Below are 12728 nucleotides of genomic sequence, written 5' to 3'. Positions count from 1 at the left end.
TGATTTTCTGTGACTGTGGAGAGGGGAAGGGAAGCCCCACGGGTGATAGTGGATCCCTCGTTTGAAGCTGGAATCTAGTACCCTCCTGCCTGTTGGTGAATGGGAACTGCCAATTCTCTGCTCACTGGCCTCAGGTCATGGGCAGAATTCAGCTCTCTTCCCTAATGTATGGGTCAAATACATTCACCTCAGTGTGGGCAGAGAGCAGCGTCTATCCCACATGGAGTCGTGGTGTAGTGCTGGAGGACAAGCACAGAACCTCGAGGTCAGTTTGAATCACAAGGTAGGTGGTTCAAATTCACCAATTGCTCCCAGAACCCTATACTTGGCTGCTGTTATTAGGAACCAACTCGAAAATTGGGCCATGAGGGTGCATTTTGGACCTGAAGAGTGGCTGAGGGTTGTAGTCTTAGGTTCCTCCAGTCTCTTACCCTAAATATACCCTTTATAAGTTTGCTGTTGTTAAGTACTGTGGAGTCAGTTCTTACTCATAGCAACCCTGTATACAGTTTCCAAGGAGAAACTAGTAGGTTTCAACTGCTGGCCTTGAGACATGGTCAGACTTTGTCTTTCATACTTTGGACTTATTATCAGGAGGGACCAGACCCTGGAGAAGGATATCATGTTTGGTACAGTGGAGGGTTGGAGAAAAAAAGGAAGACCCCCAGTGAGATGGATTGGCACAGTGGCAGCTTTTTACTCATACTGTCCCTGTACCTTCCCCTCCCTCAAAGGTGGGACACCAGAAGAGAAACCTGTCCTCCAAATCCTAGTCCCCACCCACTCCTAGCCCAGCTTGGCTTTGTTCCCTGAAACCCTCCCATGGGGCTTCTGTGGACATGGTCTGTGTGTGGAGGAGGGTGAAGGGTGGACCCTCTTACTGAGCGCTGTGTCAGGTAACGTCTGGCCTCTCAGTGTGGTGATCCCCATATATCCCACAGCAGCCCCGAGGGAGATGGTGGGGCCTGGTCTACAGACAGTGACTTGCCCCACTGGGAGGTGGCAGAGCTGGGATTTGAACTCAGGGGCTATGGAATGGGACTTCTAAGCCCTGTTTCCCTAATGCCACAGATGCTTCCTGGTGGTGGTGGTGGTGGTGGGGTGCCGCTCAGTCTGTGAAGACCACAGATACCAGGGTCCTGTCCTTGTCCCTCCCCCACAGGTGTTCACTGGGCTGCTTCCACTCCAAGTGGTGACATGAATCCCAGGGAGAAAAAGGAAGGGCCTCTTGTAAGCCACCATTTCAAGAAGTGGATATGTCAGCACAGAACTCACACTCTCCCACCTTCCCTCCAAAAAGAGAGACCCTCACTTACTGCTCGGTGGCTCTGATTCCACAGGAGTGCGCTGCTGATCCTTGGATCCTCCTGGGGAGTGGGACAGGGTGAGGGGCTTCAGTGTGCTCTTCTTACACCAGGTTGGACCCCCTCACATCCCTCTGCTGTGACTGCCCCAGCCCTCATTTGGCCCCAGTTACAGAAGCCCTGGAGCCTGGTATCACTGCCCTCATCTCTGCCCATCTCCCAATTTCCAAGTCACAATATGAGCTGGAGACAGGGTGAACATGGGGTTCCCGGGGAATGAGTTCTCCGTTACTCATCAGCTTGTGCTGTGGTCTCTGGATGACAGGATATAGGGAAGATGAGAATTAGGGTGCCTCTGGCCTTTCCTCTTGGTGACCTTTGATCCTGTCCAGCCCCCCACCACCCACCAGGCTTAGGATGAGGCAGGTGTGGAGTTGCCCTGACTCACATGAGAACTAGCTCCATCTGAGGAACCCTCCTTTAGTGCTCCCCTCCCTCACACCTCAGACCTGGATTTCCCTGGGGACAGGGCCCTGAACTATTAGGATCCAGAGAGGACAGGTACAGGGTCAGAGGTTCCTTACCTGAGACCACCAGCTCCAGGGGGTCACTGGGCTGTGATAACAGGTAGGGGGAGGTGCTGTGTGAAGTGTAACACCTGTCGCTGCCCTCCTGGGTGGATGTCACAGGTCCCAGGATGAGCGTGGCCTGAAAGGGCCCAGGATTGTCCTGCCTATGAAGGTGCTGTGGAGGGGTAACAGAGCCCTCCTTGAACAGATGGAATGTGTTAGTCCAGAGGGCTGAGTGACAAGGCAGCATCACATTCTTCCCCGAGGTCACCGAGGAGCCCGGATGGGCTGAGAGGGAGGGTTTCCCATAGGCCCCTGTGAGAGAAGGAGACCAGGGTGTTCAGGGAACCAGCTGTCCCCACCTCCCTTGAGCTGACCACTGTCTCCTCTTCAGGGGTGCTCTGTTGGGAGCCCTGTTTCATACCTCTGTTTCTCTGTGGGGCCTCTCTTACCCCATATTTCCCACTCTCTCACTCCCTCTTCCTGGACTAAAACCGCCATCTCAACTCTGCTGGGGGATCCTATGTCCCTGACCCCATGTCCACTAGGGGAGACCAAGTGGAGATGTAAGGCTATGCAGGGGCTCCAACCTGCCACCAGGATGCCCAGGGAGTCACTGGGGGCTGACCACTTGTAGGAGAGATTGTATCCATTGTAACACCTATACTGGTCCCTGTGGGTATCCTGCACAGGGCTCAGGGTGAAGTTGGGACTGCGCTGAGCACCCAGGTTCCTGGGACGTGAGAGCTGCTCATTCTTGGTCAGAGCAAACCTGTCAAGTCTGGCCTCTGAGCCACACTGCAGGGTCAGGCTGGCTCCAAGCAGCACCAGGGCGCCCGGGTGTGCTGAGAGGGAGGGCTTCGTGTGCACCCCTGGAGAGGAGGAGAAGGTGGCATTGAAGGACCGCACTCCCCACTGTGCACAGGACTCATACTAACTAGTGACCATGGCTTTGAAATGGGGAGCTGCAGTGAGGCCACATGGTCTGCCCCAGGAGGGCACCATCCCTAACCTCTCCCTCACCTGCAGGGCTCTCCTGGGCACATGGCTTAGGTCAGTCATTGATGCTGGGAAAGCCATGAGGCCAGGCAGGGCCTCCCTCACCTCTGACCAGGAGATCCAGTGACTCACTGGGTTGTGACCACACATGGGGGTTGGAGCTGGAAGAACCTTAGTATCTGTAGATACCCCCATGAGAGGAGTACTCACTCGGGTTCCACAGGAAACAGGGCCTGGTACCTCCCAGCCCAGAACTAAGACTTCTTTTGTTGTGAAGCTTTTGGATTCACTGACCCCGAATGCTCTGCCTACATAACCTACCTCCATCTCTGACTCAGAGAGTGACCGTCATTCTAGAACACAAGAATCAGGGGTTTAGGAGCCAACTAGTTTCAGTTCCAGTTTGGAGTTTGCCTTTTATAGAAGCTGAATGAAGTGGCGCAAGTCACTTCCCTTTCCTGAGCTTCTGTAAATGTAAATTTCATCCTTCCTCGTGTCAACCAGGCAACAACAAATGTTTGCTGAGCATCTACCATAGTGCCAGGTACATGTACTTAAAAGGCAAAGCTGACAGATGCCTTCCTGGATGCATAGAGCTGAGATTAACAGAAAACATGCATTACAGAGATTTCAACAATGGATTATTCAACTGCATTTTGGGTACGTTTTAGGAAAGGAGCAGAGCAAGGGTCAACAAATCAATAACAGGTGGACATCATGCAATCTGGACCAGGGGAGTAAGGAGAGCCTTCTGTAAAATGGAGAGATCACGGCATGTGTATAGATTAGCACAGAGAGATGAGGTGAGGACATACTGACCCAGAAAGAACTTGAGCTCCTCTAAGAACTGAGATTAGGGAAAATTGGAACCTGGTCACAAACCATCTTGTGTATCCTGTAGGCATTTTGGATTTTATCTTTAAGGCAATAGAAAAGTTTTAGGGAAGGGAAAGTATAAATACATTTCTGCATAGAACAGAATTTAGGAGGGGTATTCATAATGTCATTGTTGTTGTTGTTAGGTGCCATCGAGTCGGTACTGACTCATAGCGATCTTATGCACAGCAGAAGGAAACACTGCCTGATCCTGGGCCAACCTCACAATTATTGCCATGCTTGAGCCCACAGATGCTACCACTTTGCCAATCCATCTCGCTGGGGGTCTTCCTCTTTTTCTCTGACCCTTACAAACATTATAGACTTCTCCAGCGACTGGTCCCTCTTGACACTATGTCCGAAGTATGAGAGACAAAGTTTGGCCATCCTGGCTTCCAAGGAGCATTTTGGCTGCACTTCTTCCAACATAGATCTGTTGGTTCTTTAGGCAGCCCATGGCACTTTCAATATTCTCCTCCAACACCATAACTCAAAAGCATCAATTCTACTGTCTTCCTTATTCACTGTCTAGCTTTTGCATGTATATGAGGTTGTTGAAAATACCATGGCTTGTGTATTCATAATAAGCAATAATAAAGCTCCAACATTAATCTAACCCCCTAGATCATATGTTGATTCATATTCAAAGTGGTTCACTTAGATTTCTCATGTAATACTTACACAAACATTATGACACAAATGCATTTTATATTGAGGTGGAAAAGTCAGGAAGACTTCTAGGTTTTCAGCTTAGAAGCTCTGAGAGGCTAGAAAGGAGTTTGCCATGTTCAAATCTGTGGAAATCATCAAACAAAATCATATCACACATAAGTCAAATGTAGCTGAAGATCATTGAACAATGGTTGCAAGAGCATCTCCACAGGGAGCTGTCTGAAAGTCCAGCTGCAGTCAGCAAAGGATACGGAATGAGGGATATCATTGTTGATGTCAGACATCAGCTGTGAATACCAGAAAGATGATTACTTGTGTTTTACTGACTGTGAATCATAGCAAATTATAGACAACAATGGGAAGAATGAGAATTCTAGAACACTTAATCGTGCTCATGGATCCAGGCAGTCGTTCAAGTAGCATGAGGGGATATTGTTGTCAGGTGCTGTCGAGTCTATTCTGACTCATAGTGACCCTATGAACAGTAGAACAGACTATGGCCCCATCCTGTACCATCTTCTCAATTGTTGGTGTGTTTGAACCCATTGTTGTTGCCGATGTGTCAATCCATCTCCTTGGAGGGTCTTTCTCTTTTTCACGGACGCTCCACTTTACCAAGCATGATGTCCTTCTCCAGGGACTAATCCCTCCCGACAACATGTCCAAAGTATGAGAGATAATGTCTCAGCATGTGGGCTTCTAAGGAGCATTCTGGCTGTACTTCTTCCAAGACAGATTTGTTTGTTCTTCTGCAGTCCTTGGTATTCTGCACAAACACCATAATTCAAATGTACAATTCCTCTACAGTCTTCCTTATTCATTATCCAACTTTAAAGAGATCTTTTGCAGCAGATTTACCTAATTCAATATTTCATTTGATTTGATTGCTCCTTCCATGAGTGTTGATTGTGGATCCAAGCAAAATGAAGTATTTAAATAACTTCACGCTTTTCTCCCTTTATCAGGATGCTATTTATTTATCTAAGGAGCTCTGGTAGCGTAGTGGTTACGAATCAGGCTGCAAAGTTTAAGGCCAGCAGTTCGAAACTACCAGCCCCTCGGCAGGAGAAAGATGAGGCGTTCTGCTCCCGTAAAGATTTACAGCCTCGGAAACCCTGTACAGGGTCGCTATGGGTCGGAACCGACTCAACAGCACTTAACAACAAAAACAAATTTATTGGTCTAGTAGTGAGGATTTTCATTTTCTTTACATTGAGGGGCACTCCATATTTAAGGCTGTAGTCTTTGATCTTCATCAGAAAGTATTTTAAGTTCTCTTCCCTTCCAGCAAGCAGTGTTGTGTCATCTGCATATCACAAATTGTTATTGAGTGTTCCTTCCATCTTGATTCCATGGACTTCATATAATCCAGTTTCTCGGATGATTTTCTCAGTATACAGATTGAATAAGTATGGTGAAAGAATGCAACCCCACCACACACCTTTCCTCATTTTAAACCATTCCGGTTCTCCCTGTTCTGTTCTAACAACTCCTCTTGCTTTACATACAGGTTCCTCGTGAGCACAATTAAATGTTCTGGAATTCCCATTCCTTGAAATGTTATCCAGAGTTTCTTATGATCCACAAAGTAGCATACCTTTGCATATTCTCTGTTTTCAGCCAAGATCCAGCTGACATCAGCATTTATATCTTGTGAATCCAGCTTGAACTTCTGACAGCTCTCTGTCAATGTACTGTGGCAAATGTTTTCCAATTAGCTTCAGCAAAATTTTACTTGCATGTGATATCACTGATATTGTTAGGTGATTTTCACATTTCGCTGGGTCGCCTTTCTTTGGAATGGACACAAATATGAATCTCTACCAATCAGTTGGCCAGTTAGCCATCGTCCAAATTTTTAAATTCCTACAAGTATTAATGGATATTTGCAGTTATTTCTTCTCATTTTGACTTGTGCCCCCCCAGCAAATGAAGATCCTGAAAGCTTTACTACATCCACATCATGAATGTCAACTCTACTTTGAGGGGGATAATCCTTGGAGGGGAGGAGGACCAGGTTGATGACACAAACAAGATGGCTTGAGCTGAGATGGATGGAGGACATAAAAGAGGATCAGGAGAAAGAAGTGTTCGGATTTGGTGTTTGGGTATGAAGTAGTAGAAAGTTGAGAATGGACTTATTTAATGCCTTAGTTGCCTGGAAGCAAAAAAGGGTCATCAGAGAGAGATGAGAATTCCAGGCAGAGTAGGGAATAGAAGGAGATACTTTGAAGATTCTTCACCAACTCACAGAAGAAAATAAAACCACTCTTCCTTGTCCGGGATTGTGGGTTTTCTTTCTCCTAAACACTTCTTCTCACTGACTTCCCTGTTTCTATAAATAGCACCATATTTCTTTTCATCCTCCTTGGAAACCTCTGAGTCACTTCTGCTCCTCAGTTTCCCTTCCTCCCTGAAACATACCGTGAATCCTCTCTTCAGGGACTAGGCAGGAGCACTGGCTGAATGATACACGGAGATTTTAATTAGAGACATGACTGTAACATAAGTCGTTGTTGATGCTGAGTGGGTGAGCTTCCCTTTCTGGTATGCATTTTCTTCCTACAAGTAAGGTGATAATTACCTCTGCTCTCGCTGTCTTTGTGAGGAACCCAGGATGCTTCTGATATGTTGTTGTTGTTGGTAGGTACCATCAAGTTGGTACTGACTTATAGTGACCTTATGCCCAACAGAACAAAACACTCTTCAGTCCTGCGCGAATTTCACAGTCATTGCTACGCTTGAACCCATTGCTGCTGCCAGTGTACTGATCCATCTCATTGGGGATCTTCCTCTCCTCTTCTGACTCTCCACTGTACCAAGCATGATGCCCTTCTCCATAGACTTGTCCTTTCTGATAATGAGTCCTAAGTATGAGACATGAAGTCTGGCCATCCTGGATTCTAAGGAACATTCTGGCCAGACTTCTTCCAACACAGATGTGTCTAGTTTTGGATCAGTCCATGATAGATTTAATATTCTCCTCCAACACCATAATTCAAATGCATTAATTCTTCTATGAGCTTCCTTATTCACTGTCCAATTTTTACATGCATATGAGGTTATTGATAATACCACGGTTGGGTCAGGTGCACCTTAGTCCTCAACTGACATCTTTGCTCTTCAACACTTTGAAGAGGTCTTATGCAGTAGATTTGCCTAATGCAGTATGTCATTTGATTTCTTGACTGTTGCTTTCATGAGTGTTGATGGTTGATCCCAGCAAAATGAAGTCTTTGACAACTTCAATCTTTTCTCCATTTATCTTGATGTTATATATTGGTCCAGTGGTGAGGATTTTTGTTTTCTTTATATTGAGGTGCAACCCATGAGTAAGTATTTTAAGTCCACTTCACTTTCCACAAGCAAGGTTGTATCATCTGCTCATCACAGGTTGTTAATGAGTCAACCTCCAATCCTGATGCCATATTCTTCTTCATATAATCCAGCTTCTCAGATTATTTATTCAGCATACAGAGTGAATAAGTATGGTGAAAGGGTATACCCCGGGTGCATACCTTTCCTAATTTTAAACCATTCGGTGTTCCTTTGTTCTGTTCAAACAACTGCCTCTTGGTCTATGTATATAGGTTCCTCATGAGCACAATGAAGTGTTCTGGAATACTCATTCTCCACAATGTTGTCCATAGCTTGTCATGATCCACACAACTGACAGCCTTTGCTTAGTTTATAAAGCACAGGTAAACATCTTTCTGGTGTTCTCTGCTTTCAGCCAAGATTCATCTGACGTCAATGATGATATTCCTTATTCCACATTCTCATCTGAATCCAGCTTGAATCTCTGGCAGTTTCCTGATAATGTACTGTTGCACCGTTTTTGGATTATCTTTAGCAAAATTTTACATGCATGTGATAATGATGATTTCTGAATTCCACTGAGTCACCTCTCCTTGGAATGGGCACAAATATGGATCTCTTCCAATCAGTTGGCCAGGTAGCTGTCTTCCAAATTTCTTGGCATAGATGAGTGAGTGCCTCCAACACCCCATCAGTTGTTGAAAGATTTCAATTTGTATTCCATCAATTCCCAGAGCCTTGGTCTTTGCCAATGCCTTCAGCACGTTGGACTGCTTCCTTCTGTACCATTGGATCTTGATACTGTGCTAGCTCTTGAAATGGTTAAAGATCAACCATTTCTTTTTGGAATAATGACTCTGTGTATTCCTTCCATCTTCTTTTGATGATTTCTGCATCATTCAATATTTTGCCCATTGTTGTTGTTGTTAGGTGCCATTGAGTCGGTACCGACCCATAGCAACCTTATGCACAGCAGAAGGAAACACTGCCCAATCCTGGGCCAACCTCATTATTGTTGCCACGCTTGAGTTCATTGACGTTGCCACTTGGCCAGTATATCTCATTGGGGGTCTTCCTCTTTTTCTCTGACCCTCCACCTTACCAAACATGATATCCTTCTCCAGCAACTGCTCCCTCCTGACAATATGTCCGAAGTATGAGAGATGTAGTTTGGCCATCTTGGCCTCAAAGGAGCACTCTGGCTGCACTTCTTCCAAAACAGATCTATTGGTTCTTTTTGGCAGTCCCTGGCACTTTCAATATCCTCCAACACCATAACTCAAAGGCATCAATTCTTCTATGGTTTTCCTTATTCACTGTGCAGCTTTCGTATCCATATGAGGTTATTTGAAAATACCATGGCTTGAGTCAGTCACACCTTAGTCCTCAAGCTGACATCTTTGCTCTTCAACACTTTAAAAAGGTCTTGTGCAGCAGATTTGCCTAATGCAATATGTTGTTTGATTTCTTGAGTGCTGCTTCCGTGAGTGTTGATAGTTGATCCAAGAATAATGAAGTCCTTAACAACTTCAATCTTTTCTCTGTTGATAAGAATGTTGTTTATTGGTCCAGTGGTGAGGATTTTTGTTTTCTTTACGTTGAGATGTAATCCATACTGAAGGCTTTGAATTCTTCAATATTACAAGTTGAGGATTGAATTTTTTCTTCAGTTCTCTTAGCTTGAGAAATGCTGAGTGCATTCTTCCCTTTTGGTTTTCTAACTCCAGGTATGTGCACGTTTCATTGTAGTATTTGACTTTGTCTTCTTAGCTTCCCTTCGAAAAATTCTGTTCAGTTCATTTGCCTCCTCATTTCTTCCATTTGTTTTAGTAGCTTTACACTGGAAAACAAGTTTTAGAGTCTCTTCTGACATCCATGTTGGTCTTTCCTTCCTTCTTGTCTTCTTAATGACTATTTGCTTTCTTCCTGTGTGGTGTTCTTATGGCATCCCACAAGCCTTCTGGTCTTCAGTCAGTTTGTCATACTGTGGTGATTTGCGTGTTGTTGTGATTCTGAAACCGTGTCATCAGTATTGTAAATACCAGCAGGATCACCTATAGTAGACAGATTTCAGACTAGACCTCTACGATGGAGTGGCTCAAAATGGGGCAGGTGACATGGAGGAGACAATGAGGTGATGATGGTGTCAGAGTTCACATCATGGAGCTGATTCGAGTCACACCTCACAGATAATTTCTGCTCCAAACACATACCAAAGCTGTGGTAAACATTGGTCAAAACACAAGTATGTGGCCACATTCAAGAGATGCTGAAAAAGGAAATGGGAGTCATAAAAGTAAACCGAGATCAAGGCTGGGTGGGCCACACCCTTCACACCTGCATGGAAATGAAGGTGAAGACCCTACAGTGACACAAAATTCTAGTGTGACATGGAAGTTCTGCCTGTTGATAAATGGACTGGAATCTCTCTCCTCACTGGCCTCTGGCTATGGCCAGAATTCATCTCCCTTCTCTAGGAAATGAGCAAGAAAATATCCACTCCAGTATGGGCAGATATCCGTGTCTGTGCCACCTGCGTTGTGGGTCTCCAGTTTTGGTTTTCTGATTTTAATCTACCTAACAAGTCCTGGTGTGGTGCTGTGGGTTAATGTGCCAGGCTGCAAAGCCGTTTGAACTGCAAGGTCAGCAGTTCAAGCTCACCAGTTGCTCCTTGGAAACCCTATACAGTGTCACTGTGGGTCAGAATCAACTTGATGGCACTTCACAACAACAAGAAACCCACCATTTTAATTTGTACAATTCAGTGGCTTTCAGTATATTCATCACGCTCTGCAACCATCACCACGATCTAATCCCAGAACATTTTTTTTTAACCCTCAAAAGATTGCACCTAAAGAGGAGGTTGGAGGTGGTCCGAAGCTGGAGGAGGGGAGTTCCTGGATCTGTTTCATCAAAAACTGTTGATGCAAGAGAGACAGACCCATGGGACCAGTGGGTAAGCTTCAATGTTCTTTATAAGGACTCTTATTTGACTGGAAAGTAAAAATATTGAAGAGCTTCAAGTTGGAACTGGAAATAATCATATTTGTGTGCTTTAAATCCACCTGTAGTGGAGACAGAATGGGCAGAGGCAAGCATAAGAGAGGAGACTCCATGAAGAGCACGAAAAAGAATAATCTCCAGACAGGAAAGTTGGTAGATCTGTTTTCCCTTCAATTTTGGCCCCTGCTGTGGACGTGTTGGATAGGTCTCTGATGGTACACTGGCTAAGCACTTGGCTGCTAACCCCAAACCCCTCGGACCCCTCAGTGTCTCTGAAGGGGAATGATGTGGCAGTCTGATCCCGTAAAGATTACAGCCTTCGAAACCCTCTGGGGCAATTCTACTCCGTTACACGGATGGTTATGCATAAGAATTTACTCAGTGGTTGATGGGTTTTGGGCAGGTTGGAAGGTCAAGAAGAAAAACCTAGCCCCTTGTGTCTGATTTTCTGTTGTCTTTCTCTCTCCCTTTCTTTCTTTTCTTAAACTGTTTACTGTGGATGGAGTGGAGGTTCCCAGAGAAAATCATCAGGTTTGCATTCAACATGTCATACACTTTGTTTCATTTCAATGAGTGAGACCTCCTACATACAATAACACTATCTCACGTCCTCCCTGGGTTTCCTCTTGCCCAACCTCTCTGACTTTTGTCCTTAGGTAAATGCTGCCCTTTTTGTCTTGAATGCTGATCATTCTATGATGTGTGTATGTCACTGTATTGTCCCCTCTCTAGGCCTATTTACTGCTTGCCTGAAAATTGAGCCATGAAGGTAAGTTCAGTTCCAAACATGAAGGGTGACTCGATCTGCCTTTTTGTTCCCACCAATCTTGCAAGAGATAAATCATTGTTTTTTGTTATTTTTCATTCCTCCTACATCTACACCTTGATGTTTGCATTTACTGAAAGAAGTGGAGTTTTCTTTACATGTGGACCAGACGCTTGTGACCCGACTAGTCATACTCTTGAGGGGGGTAAAGCAATTCACAGAATCTTCTCTATTTGAACAGTGGGCTTTCAACTCAAGTGTTTTTGCTAAAGAGTCAAGTTACCTACCCTCTTCTCCTCTGAGTCAGAGTCGAACAACCAAGATCGAAGGGACAATACACACATCTGTTGTTGTTGTTAAGTGCCGTGGAGTCAAAAATAACTATTTGTGTGTGTATGTGAGATGAATAGAGTACACACATCTAGTAGTTCAAAAATAACTGTGTGTGTGTGTGTGTGTGTGTGTGTGTGTGTGTATGAGAGAGATGGAGAGAGAGGGAGAGAGAGAGAGAGAAAGGAAGAATTGCACTTGAAACAGAGAAACTGAATAAAATTTAACCAAAAAGCAAAGATAAAAACTATAGGGTTGGGAAGCAATTCTCTGAAGGAAATTTAACTTGAGAACATATAGAAAATGAAAACTCAGTCTAAATCAAAATGGAGGAGAAAGCCCAGCCTTCACCCTCTTTGTACCAGGATGGGAACTCCTCAGCCCAGTGGGAGGCAGCCTTTCCTGGGTTCAGAGACGGAATCTGGCGCCCCCATATGGTCTTCAGTCCCAATACAGCTGGTTGACAGTGAGCAAGGTACTTCATTTTTCATTTCTTCAGTTACTTCAAGTAATATTTAGAGTAATAATAGGACACAAACTCTTCACAGTTTATGCTGTGGGTAGTCTGAATGAGAATTGAATGTGTTAATATTGACCTAGACCAAGAACAGCAAATTCTCCATCCCCATCAAAAGTAATATCTGTGGGTTTTTTTTTTAAAGAAACCTTGGTGGCATAGTGACTAATCCTTTGGCTGCTAACTGAAAGGTCAGCAGTTTGAACCCACCAGCCTCTCTGTGGGAGAAAGATGTGACAATTGTCTTCCATAAAGATTACAGCCTTGGGGTAATTCTATGGGGTCGTTTACTGTGTCCTATTGGGTTGACATGAGTCAGAATCAACTTGATAGCAGCATTTTTATTTTTGCTTTAAATGTTTTTGTTTAATATA

At 44.8% G+C, this 12728-nt stretch overlaps 1 pseudogene; it reads right to left on the bottom strand.

Annotated features, from left to right (window-relative positions):
• Positions 1 to 4437, bottom strand: part of LOC102825392 — a 42884-nt pseudogene extending 38447 nt beyond the window's left edge.
• Between the last annotated feature and the right edge of the window lie 8291 nt (positions 4438 to 12728).

This window comes from Chrysochloris asiatica, unplaced genomic scaffold (assembly GCF_000296735.1).
Source record: "Chrysochloris asiatica unplaced genomic scaffold, ChrAsi1.0 scaffold00116, whole genome shotgun sequence".
Classification (NCBI taxonomy): domain Eukaryota; kingdom Metazoa; phylum Chordata; class Mammalia; order Afrosoricida; family Chrysochloridae; genus Chrysochloris; species Chrysochloris asiatica.
The sequence above is the reverse complement of the archived record's forward strand: the minus strand, read 5'-3'. Positions and strand labels throughout refer to the sequence as shown.